This window comes from Cupressus sempervirens, chromosome 11 (assembly GCF_028749045.1).
Source record: "Cupressus sempervirens isolate cs-2001-9-10 chromosome 11, ASM2874904v1, whole genome shotgun sequence".
Classification (NCBI taxonomy): domain Eukaryota; kingdom Viridiplantae; phylum Streptophyta; class Pinopsida; order Cupressales; family Cupressaceae; genus Cupressus; species Cupressus sempervirens.
In genome coordinates, this window is record NC_143128.1 from 129,390,643 (window position 1) to 129,402,431 (window position 11,789).

Genomic DNA, 11,789 nt, shown 5'->3' on the forward strand with positions numbered 1-11,789 from the left:
CAAATCATGTACATTGTATGAAGATAGTCCATGGCTGACAGGGCCCACCAAAAGTTAAAACATATGATAAAAATAATTATTTTCATATTTTTAACATATGGGGTACACATATAAAATGACTTATTAAATTTCACAATTCAACTAAGTTAAGTTAATTTCCACAGGGATTGTCCCCATTTAATGGTGAACATTTTGCCACATTTCAAACCTTTTGATTATATAAAGAAATGGCTAGCATGAAAATTTTAAGTAATGTCAAGCCATTTATTTACTTGATATATAATGTGAATAGAACTATTATGTTTCTCAACAACCACCAAATAAAATTATCATCATGTACCCAAATAGGGATGGATGGAATGTCAGAAATGACCTCCAACTAACTTCTATCACCATCTCTCTATATTATAAGTTATAGTGGTGCTCGAGATTTTCTCTATTCCATCATACACTTTATCATAGTCCATATCAACAAGGTTAGAAAGATCAGTTTTATTTGACTGGTATGTGGGAGACCTTGATGTTGAGAAGTTGTGTGATTCATGTGGAGTGGAAGGTGTTTTGGCCCCTTGGAAGGAAGCTTCATCTCTTTTACTAGCTTCTTTATTTTTACTTGGAGAAGCATATTGCTTTGAATTGTCCCCATAGCTCCTTGCAGATTATGCCAAGAGTGTCCTTGCTATTTTCTTCTACCATAACATAATGTTCACAAAGTATTAGAATTGTCTCTAGATGAAAAGAAACTATAGAGGATTATTTGAAATGTGATCTTAGTTAATGTACTATCTTGCAATCAACTGGACGATGAGCTTCCTCAGAGCACTAAAGAGGTTTTAGTCAAAATTTTAAACTATTTAAGTTTCAATACAATATATTAAAATCAAGAACAATCTGTTGGAAAACAAAAGCACTTGCCAAAAGAAATATTACTAAGCACAATGTAACATAACTTACATTATAGCAAAAGTTGTGTGAAAATTTGCAAGTGATATCATAGCACCAACTTCCAATTACAAAGTCAACACCATACTCACAACCAGGAGCTGGACACCATTTGGTCTACAAGTACATCCAAACAATAGTTTTAAGCAAATTACTTATTTCATACTCTCTACTAACCCCAAAAAATGCTTTGGAGATGCAATAAAGATAAATCTATTAATAACAAACACAAGACCACAATATGGAGAAATTTCTAAATTGATAAGCAATAAAACATTTAGCACAAAAGGAACATATACTCTAAATTATGTAAACAAGCAAGAACAAAAACTTTGTAAATTTCATCGTTGAGGAAAATCATGAATTTAGATGAAATTTTAGTTGTTTTTCTTGTTTGGCTTTGCCAAGATCTAGGAATAATGGTGTATAATAATCATTTTGTTTATCTGTTATTAACTGTGTCATGGTTAGTCTATAATACCATGTGGAAATAGGTTAAGGCCAAAATCATATTCTAAATAGTAGAAATGGGACATTATATTTTCCAAGTGAACACGTTACAATTGGAATTAAATATTGCTTTTTAATAACTATTGAGGCCTGGAATAGGTCTCCCCTTCTACTTTCTTTTTCTTCTAAAAGTAGTCAAAGTGAGCACTTCCTCTTCTAGCATAGCTTTCATTCATCTTTTTAGTATAATGTTGAGATTATATATGTCCATGACATTAGTTTTTTTGTAGTCATGTCAAGGTCGTTGCATGAGAAAATAAAGGGAGTTGGATTTTTTGAGTGGGGAAGTTGTCTCATGGAACTGTACAGAGGAACAAAGAAGATAGAGAAACTTATAATTGTACTGATCAAACAATATCTCTATATGGACACTAAATGTTAAGTCCTTTGGATCCTAATGTTAACACAAAAGATATGTAAGCTAAATACAAATAGGAAAGGAGAAAAGAAGAAGGGAACAAAGATAATTTGACTGTAATAGTGTTACACACATAAAATAAAATAACTAGAGCTCAACATAGTCCTTCAGTTCTCACACCTTTATCAGCAAACTTCTAGTATTTTGAACATCTCTAGTAGTTTGATTAAACATAATTGACAAAATCTATCCCATCTGCACTCTATTAGTCTGATTTTTTATGTTTAAAATCTCCTTTGATCATCTTAAAGAAAAAAAATTAGTTGCGAGTTCTTTGGTAAGATCCTAGGGTTTTGAGTCTTGGTCATTTTTCCTTAATACTTTTCAAATCCATGTAAAACCCTAGGTCTTGTTTTTACGTCTTGCCTTGGCGTAGAAAATCTATTCTCTTCTCACCTATTTTGAAGTGTTGATTAAATCTTTCAAATTTTCTTGTTTCGATGTTGGATCTTGTTAAAATCTACAATTGTCGCATACTCGCTATGGAAAGTTGCATGGCTTTTTCCCATAGTGACTTGGCAATTTGCGGTCACATGTTTTTATCCCAGAAATGTTAGTGTTGAAAAGGATGCACAAGGAGGATTTCATGAATGATGTCACCAGAATTGAAATTTTCTTCGGTGACTTGCTAAGTTGTTATCAAAAAATCCATGTGATCCACTGGTAGCGACATAATGAGTGCCCAAATTTCAAATAAAGTGGTAATTGCTGATCATAGAAGCTCCGTTATCAGTTCATGAGTACACGAGCACCGACTATAGTGCAACATATTTGCACCGGGCCAGACATGATTGCTCTACAGGATAAATAAGTAACAATACCTTTGATGTATAATTAACCCTGTGCCAATTTTGAATTTGTAACAATATATATTAACTTTTAGTTGGATAAATATAATATGTTTATTATTTTAAACTAATCTATTTACTTAAATGATATTTTTTTTTATTTTTATGTTAAATATTTTAAAGTTAAATTTTTTTAATAAAAAATAAAAAATTTACCATTTTATTTTATTCATTGACATCTCTTTTAAACATTTATAAATATTGATATTTATATATGAATACATTATTATTTTTTAATTCTATTTTGAAATAATTAATTATAAACTTAAAAATCAATATATTTGATTATAACTATTTGGATGTATGCTTATTTACAATTTTTAACATAGTTTAATTTAGTTATCTATAATTATATAATTTTCAAAATAGTTTAATTTAGTTTCTCATCTAACACATTTCATCGTCATTTTAATTACTAAGTCATTCATGTATTTATATGTACATATGAATACATTTATAACTTTATCAAACAAATATTTATTTATAATTTATTAATAAAGAAATATGATATCAATAGTTATTTATATTTTTTAAATAATTGAACATTTTTTTCTATCTAACACATTCATTATGCCGAGAGGCATTCTATACAATGGTAGCACAAATGTCCAGCACGAGAATATGACAAGATTCCATGTCAATAAAAAAGAAAATGGAGCATTTACAAACTTTTATTTTAAATTAAAAACATTAGCGAAATAATAGGTGGCCAGCATAAAAGACAATAAAAAGCATTCCCAAAATAATAGCTGGCAGAAAAAAGAAGAAGCCAAATAGAACCCGAAATAATAGGGTCTGAAAAATATATTCCCGAAATAATAGGGTGACATATGGCCATCCCAAAATAATAGTGTGACACATAGCCATGCTGAAATAATAGGCCCCGAAATAATTAGGTGGCATATGGTTGTTTCGAAATAATAGGCCCCTAAATATTAGGGTGGCAAATGACTATACCAATATGAAAAGTTGAAATAATAAGACCCCAAAATTTTTGAAAAAATTAAAAATAATAAATTTAACTTAGAAATAGATTTAAAAAAATATGTTCTTAATTTTTATAAATACTACATAAAAGTAATTGTTATAAAATAATATATATACTTCAATGATACTATTATAATATTATTCATAAAAATATGTAATATAGAATTTTATCTGCATATTTTTTTTATATAAAAGATTGAATGGGAATAAAATTTTGATAAATTAAATAATTTAAAGTTTAACCTATATTGAAGACTATTACTTCATTTAAACTTTTATAAATAAATAAATTTAAAAAATAAAAAAATAAAATAAAATAAAGAATAAAAATTAAAATTAAAAAATAAAACAAAATAAAAAACAAAAACAATATGAAAAATTTAGAAAAAAGAAGAAGAAAAAAAGAATAAATACACCATATAATTTAAAGGCAACTGCGGGGGTTTACCCTCCACATGGCGGGCAGTGATAGACTATCGTTGCTGACAGCGACAATAACTTTCGTCATTGACATATAATCTAAAAAACAATATTCTTCTATTAGTGTAATATATTACTGCTTAAAATTTAAAGGTACAAAACATGCATTATGAGAATCCATCCACCTACTACTACATTCATCAAATTGAAAATGGTTATATATTTTATACAATGTTAAGGAGGGGGGGGGCAATAAAAGTGGAGAGAGAGGAGACATAAGTAAAGAAATAGGGTGTAGGAGGGTTCAGAGAGAGAGGCAGAGGTAGAGGGATGGGGGGGTGGGAAAGGGGGGAGAGAGAGAGAGAGAGAGAGAGAGAGAGAGAGAGAGAGAGAGAGAGAGAGAGAGAGAGGACACATAAGTAAAGAATTAGGGTATAGGAGGGTTCAAAGAGAGAGGCTGAGATAGAGGGATGGGTCATTTGGAAGGGAGAGAGAGAGAGAGAGAGAGAGAGAGAGAGAGAGAGAGAGAGAGAGATAGAGATAGAGAGAGAGAGAGAGAGAGAGAGAGAGAGAGAGAGAGAGAGAGAGAGAGAGAGAGAGAGAGCGAGAGAGAAGTAACGAATTAGACCATAGGAGGGTACATAGAGCGAGGCTAAGATAGAGGGATGGGTTGGTTGGAAAGGGGGGGAAGAGAGAAAGAGAGAGGGGGTGGGAGGTAGGGAGGGTGAGGAGGAGAGAGAGAGAGAGAGACAGAATATGGGGGTTGGAGGGTAGAGAGGAAGGGTGGGAGGGAGGGAGAGAGAGGTTGTGGATAGGAGAGAAATAGAAGTGGAGAGAGATGATGGGTGGGGGAGAAATGGATGTGGAGAGAGGAGAGATAAGTCTAACGATAGCTCTAACCCTGGCCCTAACCCTAACCTTAACTTTTACTCAAACCCTTACCCTAACCTTAACACTAATGTAACTCTATATACAACCCTAACTCTAAATATAAACCTATCCTTAACCATCACCCTAGAACTAACCCTTTTTCTACCCCTTTCTCTAACCCTAATTGTAACCCTGATTTGAACACTAACTCTAGCCCTTGTTCGAGCTCCAATTCTAACTCTACCTCTAATTGAAACTGTAACTATAATTCTAATCCTAACCCTAACTATATTTGTAACCTAAACCCTTGTTCTTAACCTTGCGCTTACCTTAACCCTAACCCTAACTCTAATACTAACCTTAACTATATTTGTAACCCTAATTCTAACCCTAATCCTAAGCCTTACCCTAGCTAAAATTACCTATTAAAAAATTACATATATATATATATATACATATATATACATATATATATATATATGTATATATGTATCTATATATATATGTATATATATATATGTATATATATGTATATATATGTATATATACATATATGTATATATGTATATGTATATATATATATGTATATATGTATATATATGTATATATATATGTATATATACATATATATGTATATATGTATATATACATATATGTACATATATATGTATATATACATATATGTATATATGTATATATACATATATATGTACATATATGTATATATATGTACATATATGTAAATCTATGTACATATATATATATGTACATATATATGTATATATATATATATATATATATATATATATATATATATATATATATATATATATATATTTATTGGAGTCTTAATTTTAAAAATATATCAGAATATATAAATGCTAAAAAAGGTCAAATATAAACATATATAGATAATGATATATTTTCATCAAAATAGTTAAAACTACTTTTTTTAAAGGAATTTTAAATTTTTAAAATTTATGATATAATTCTCAATATTTTGATATTGAAATAATAATTATTAAAAATAAATAAATATATATTTCAAATAAAGTGTAAATATAAAATAAAATAGTGAATTTATTTTTTATTATTGATTTAATAAAATTTTGAACTTTAAAATTATTTATTTAGATAACATAAAACAAATTAATTTAATTTTTGAAGTTTAATTTTTTATCATGTTAAATCTTCATCTTTTAAATTTTTCTAGATATCTATATTAAAGTTTGAAATTTCAATCTTTAAAATTTTCTCGTAAAATAATTAAAATATATTGAAAAAGACTAACTAAATTAATGTTTAAATTTACAATTAAAATTTTAAAATTATTTATTAGATGACATAAAATAAATATTATAAAATATTTTAATAAGTTACATATATATATATATATATATAAAGTGCAATTAATTATTTTGAAATAGAATTAAAAAATAATAATGTATTCATATATAAATATTATCACTTTTTTTGTTTATGAGTTGAAACATGGTTACCAATGGAGGAGGACAGAATGAAGAAATCAGATAGAACCTTAATTCTATTGAGGATGAGATCTTCATGAAAAAAAGAACATCATCTGGATGGAAGGCTCTCTGGGTTGGACTACTTGAGATGATATCCATTATGATATTTTGCACTAGTCTCTTCCTTTCTCAGTATTTATGCATATGCACTCGGTACTTACTCTTGTGTAACATTTTTTCAAATCAATCTATATATATATATATATATATTTAAAAGAGATATCAATAAATAAAATAAAATGATAATTTATTTTATATTTTAAAAAAATAACTTTAAAATTACTTAACATAAAAATTAAAAAATAATCATTTAGATTAATTTAAAACAATAAACATTATACAATTATGCAACTTAATGCTAATATATATCCTTACAAACACAAAATTGATACACAATTGATTAGAGATCAAAAGTACTATTAGTTATCTGTAGAGTAGTCACATCATGGCATGGATGGACAGTCTAGCCTGGTGCAAATATGTTTAGTTCAAGTACAATAATAGTTCTATTCACATTATATATCAACTAAATAATGATCACTTATATATCAAAAGATGGTGCCGAGTACACATGACCATCCTCTCTGATGCCAGTTTTAATTAGCAATAAATGTGTCCTATTCTCCAGCGCCAAATTTTGACTTGCCCAAAATGTCGCTATCTCGCTAGCTGAGAAGTAGTTGTTTCTCCCGGTAGCGAGGTAGCAACTAGTCAAAAGGTTGTGATAGGTTGGAAGCTTTAACTAAAGTGGACCCTAAGAAAGTGTTTTTTCATAAGGAACTTGGGTAGGTTAATGCCACAGTGGCATCCTATTTAGCATGTGTAAGCTAAAAGTTCTTGATTCCACTAGAGCTTGCTATCTCACTAGCTGAGAAGTCAATATTTTCCTAATAGCGAAGTAGCGACTCACCTTAAAATGACAAAAATAGTAGGCTCTAGGAGAGGTGATGACATTTGATTTTAAGTATATATGCCAACATGTAAGATAGCTTAGTGATAGTGATACTTTGGACCCACTCCCCATGGATAAAACAAGTAAATGATTCTGAGTCATCAAATCAACTCGAATCAAGGGTTATCATGAACTTGCTATGGAAAAATGTCTGAAGTTTTTTGCATAGCAAGGTATCAAGTGACAAACCCATCATTGTTTTCTAACATGCTATATCAAATGTTTTCCGCAAGATCAGAGCAGAATCAATGGTTATCACTAACTCGCTATCGAAAGGTGCTCGAAGGATATGTGTAGCGATGTAGCAAGGTGTTGACACACATCCCCAGTTATCAATGGGCAATATTAGAGGAAAGGTAGAGGTGGAATTATTTTATTGGGTTGACTGCCAGTGTGTTAAGAAGAAATGTGAGTTAGCCCAGTTCTCTTTTCATGCTCATAGGATTTTTTGGAAATCGATGACACAAATTTAAAAGAAAGTATGGTGCTTCTTTGTTCTGCAATTTGGCACATTTAAGATGAATGAAGGCTTCGCATGTGAGAGAAAATAGAGTATGATCTAGGAGATTTTATCGTTGCCAGTCTCATCAAACAAAGTTTTTCACATCCTTAGAGGACAACATCATGTTGATTGTATTGAGCCTAATAAAGAGATGAAGCAATTCCTCAGTTGTTTGAAGAGCAGTTATAGAGACTCAGAGAAGAACGAGTTTGGCCATCAAGTGAGTACTCATATTATAACCTCTGTAGCATTCCAGTTCTTTCATTACAGTCAAAATACCTCCTAAGAAAGCATTTTCTAGGCAAGTTAATTGTATAGATAGGAATGTTCATGATGACTTGATAGAGTTACTCCCACAATCCAGTACTGAGCCTAGGTTAAGGATTTCAGATGGCCTCTATGATAAAGGAAATTGCATTGGGGATGAAACTACTACACAGACTGGTCTTGTTTTGTTTAAAAAATGGTTTTTAGAGAGGAATTTGTTTGTCTCGCATGCTAATGTTTGGAATTTTGATTTGAGGAAACTGTTAGTTCCAATTGTTTTCATGGATTATGATTTGCTTGAAGCCATTGCTAAGAAATATGACCATGCTATTCAAGTAGTAAGAAGAACTGATGGAATGCTTCTAATCTCAATTAGTTCAGAAGAGATTAGGGAGGTTTTGAAATTAGAACCCTTTTCAGACTACCATGTGCCCATTAGTTTACTGGAATTGGAAAATGAGTACAAAGCAAAGAAGGATGAAATTAGGAAGGGTACATTGAGGGCACATATTGGCACAATAGGAGCTTTTCCAGTAATCACTGTAGCTTATAGGGAACGTTTTAAGAGGAATCTTTTCACATCCTAGGCTGTAGAAATATACATGACTCTATGCCATGTTCTTGGTGAAGATGAGTAGGATTTCATGCCCATCGGCCTCATGTATATGGTGATTAAAATTTCTTCTTTTGGTGTAGATGTTATTTTTTATTTTTCTTCCTTTTTGGCTTAAGAAATTCATGATAGTATGGTGGGAATTGCAAAAGGGAAGGTGGATAAAACCTTTGGGCATTACTCTTTATTGATGCATATGTTCTTGTTCAAAGGGGTGACCAATTTTGGTACAGAGATGGAATTGAACAGAGAAGAGAATGGGGAAGTCTTGCTAGTCCAGTTATGGAGTGCAAATATGACTTGGGATGTCGAAAATGCTAGTTATATTAGGTTTGATAGATATTTTGCATCCAAATTAAGGTGCCTCATTTCAATTGAAAATCCCAGAATCCTGAGGGCATTGATGAATCTCATCAGGCCCATGGATAATCCTCATAATTTAGAAGTATCACATAATTGGGGAGATATCATTCCTTACCTTGTTTCCATTATATTTTGAATTTATGGTTACAAGGGTAATGTGTTGCCCTATCAAGTAGCTCTAAAATTTGGAGTGGCTAAGATTTTGTGGCAGCTAGGAGGTTTGGAGGAGTCTTACTTATTGAAGAGATCACTGGGGTCAATATTTCCTACATGCATAGTTGCTCATCAGTTTGTGATTACAAAAGGGGGATGGCTCTTTCTATATAAGTTTTTCAATCAGTACAAAATGGCTATCTCCCATTACCTTTTTTTTGATACTGAAGGTTTTTAATATCAAACCTTAAGATACAGGATTAAATTGGGAAGTATCAAACATGACTCATACTATCCAGAGGGCATTATAAGGAATGAATTCTCCTTGCAAGAGCAAGAGACCAAAAAGGAAAAATGGAGAGTCTACTCCCGAGTTTTAGAATTTATTCATTGTTTTGATCAAAAATATAATCCTCTAGATAATACTGGTACAGAGGCTGATAAGATAAATAAGCTCATGAATACTTTCCCTGAAATAATGGAAGCCATTAATGAAAAGAAGTAAATTTTTATTGATTCATTCCTAGACAAGGCCAAAGATATTATGAGAAAGCTGGCTTTTACTCCAAAAGTAGGAGTTGGTGAAATAATTGTTCAAAAGAGACTGGGATACACTGTAATTCAAAATAACAAGGTTCTTGTAGACAAGGGGAAGCAGATAGTGGAATCCAGTAGTGAAATCTTGGAAGAAAGACCTCTTGAGCCATACCTAAAGACAAGAAAATACATAAGAGAAGAGGAGTCAGATGACCAAGAGTATTCACCTATCCAATCCCCTTTGAGGATCAGAGAAGAACAGCTCACCAGTGAACAGGTGGAGCAGATAGGGTCAGAAGGAGTTATTTTTATTACCCAAGGAGAAATTGATGAGGGTACCCTTCAAGAGCCTCCCCCACCCAGTTTGAATTTGAGTATAGAGGCAAGGAATTAGACCTTGTACTAGAGCAGGTAAGTCATCAATTTGTTTCTGATGATAATTTTGTAAAATCTAGAGCTTTCCATCAGTTTTGCTAGATAGTGAACATGAAATTTTTTGATGAAAGATGCACAAAATTGAAAGAAGAGCATCTAGACATGGATGGAGCTTCTATCCAAGACCATGTAAAAGAAGAAATGACAAAAGAATTCTAGAATATGAGCCCTGAAGAGGGAAGGCAGATGGTAAAATCATCAAATATCTTGTTGTTGCCCAATTGGGATATTACTGATGCTTTAGTCTTTAATTGTGTTTCCAATAGATTAAATCTCCAGGATCAAGACAAAGAAAACTTCTAGGGCACTACCTTTATTCAGGATTAGGTTGCATTAATTAGTTGGTCTTTAAGGAGAGGGTCTAGAGCTATGACACAGCCAGATGAATCTGGATTACAAGGAAGCATAATTGCAAGAAGAGTTGATGATACCTCACATGTACAGGTAGCACGTATGGGTGTGGATCATTCTCAATTTACTTTGGCAACTGCAGAAAAAGAGGAACAAAAAATGCTTGAATTATAGATTAAGTATGAGAGGGTTGTAGAAGCATACAATCAAGATGTTAAAAGAAGGAAATAATTGGAAAACAAAATGTTAAAAGAAACCTCCAGGCCTAGAATTGCATATCCCCCAAGGCCATCCGTAGAACCTTTTAAGTCAACCCCAATTGTTGATATACCACACACCCCTTAAAGACCTCAGTTTTACAATGTAGAGGATTTTGAAGAAGAAAAGAGTAAACTATATGCACTACATGTAGAGTTAAATAATGAATACGAAGAAAAGTTGAGACATGGTGTCATGTACGTGGTGGATAGGGTGGAATGGTCATCCTTTTCTAATTTGTTAGCAAGGATAGCAATTGCCAGGGATGAGATGAAAATAAAAGAGGTTGTATTCAAACCCTTGGTACAAAAATGGAGGGAAAGGAGCAATGAAATCACTTTAATGTATATGTCTATCATAAGATTGACTTGTCATCAGGTAGAAAAGGTTTTTGATTTGTTAAATAAATTACTAGATTTTGTTGACAAACAAGACTCCTTTCTCAGAAGGTTAACAATTTGTTTCTCTAAGCATTTGACTGGAAAATTTGATTTATTCCCATGTGCTCTACAAAGTATTCATAGAATAAAGGAAAAGGAAGAATGGAAAAAGGAATTGGATAACATTTTATGTGGGAGGTTAAACATAATTATTAATGAAAAAGGGTATTTTTTGTGGGCAATAATAGATTAATATCTAGCAAAGGTACAAATCTTCTACAATGATATCAGAAAAGATCTTGTTGATTTGGAGGCAATGAAAAATTTCTTGATAGCCATGCATAGGGAAGTTTTGAATTTTGATTGGCCAAATGATACTATTTTTGGTGAGTGGAAAGATAAAATTGTGCATTTGGAGCAACCTATAGGAGGTGATAGAAAAGAGGATAGTATC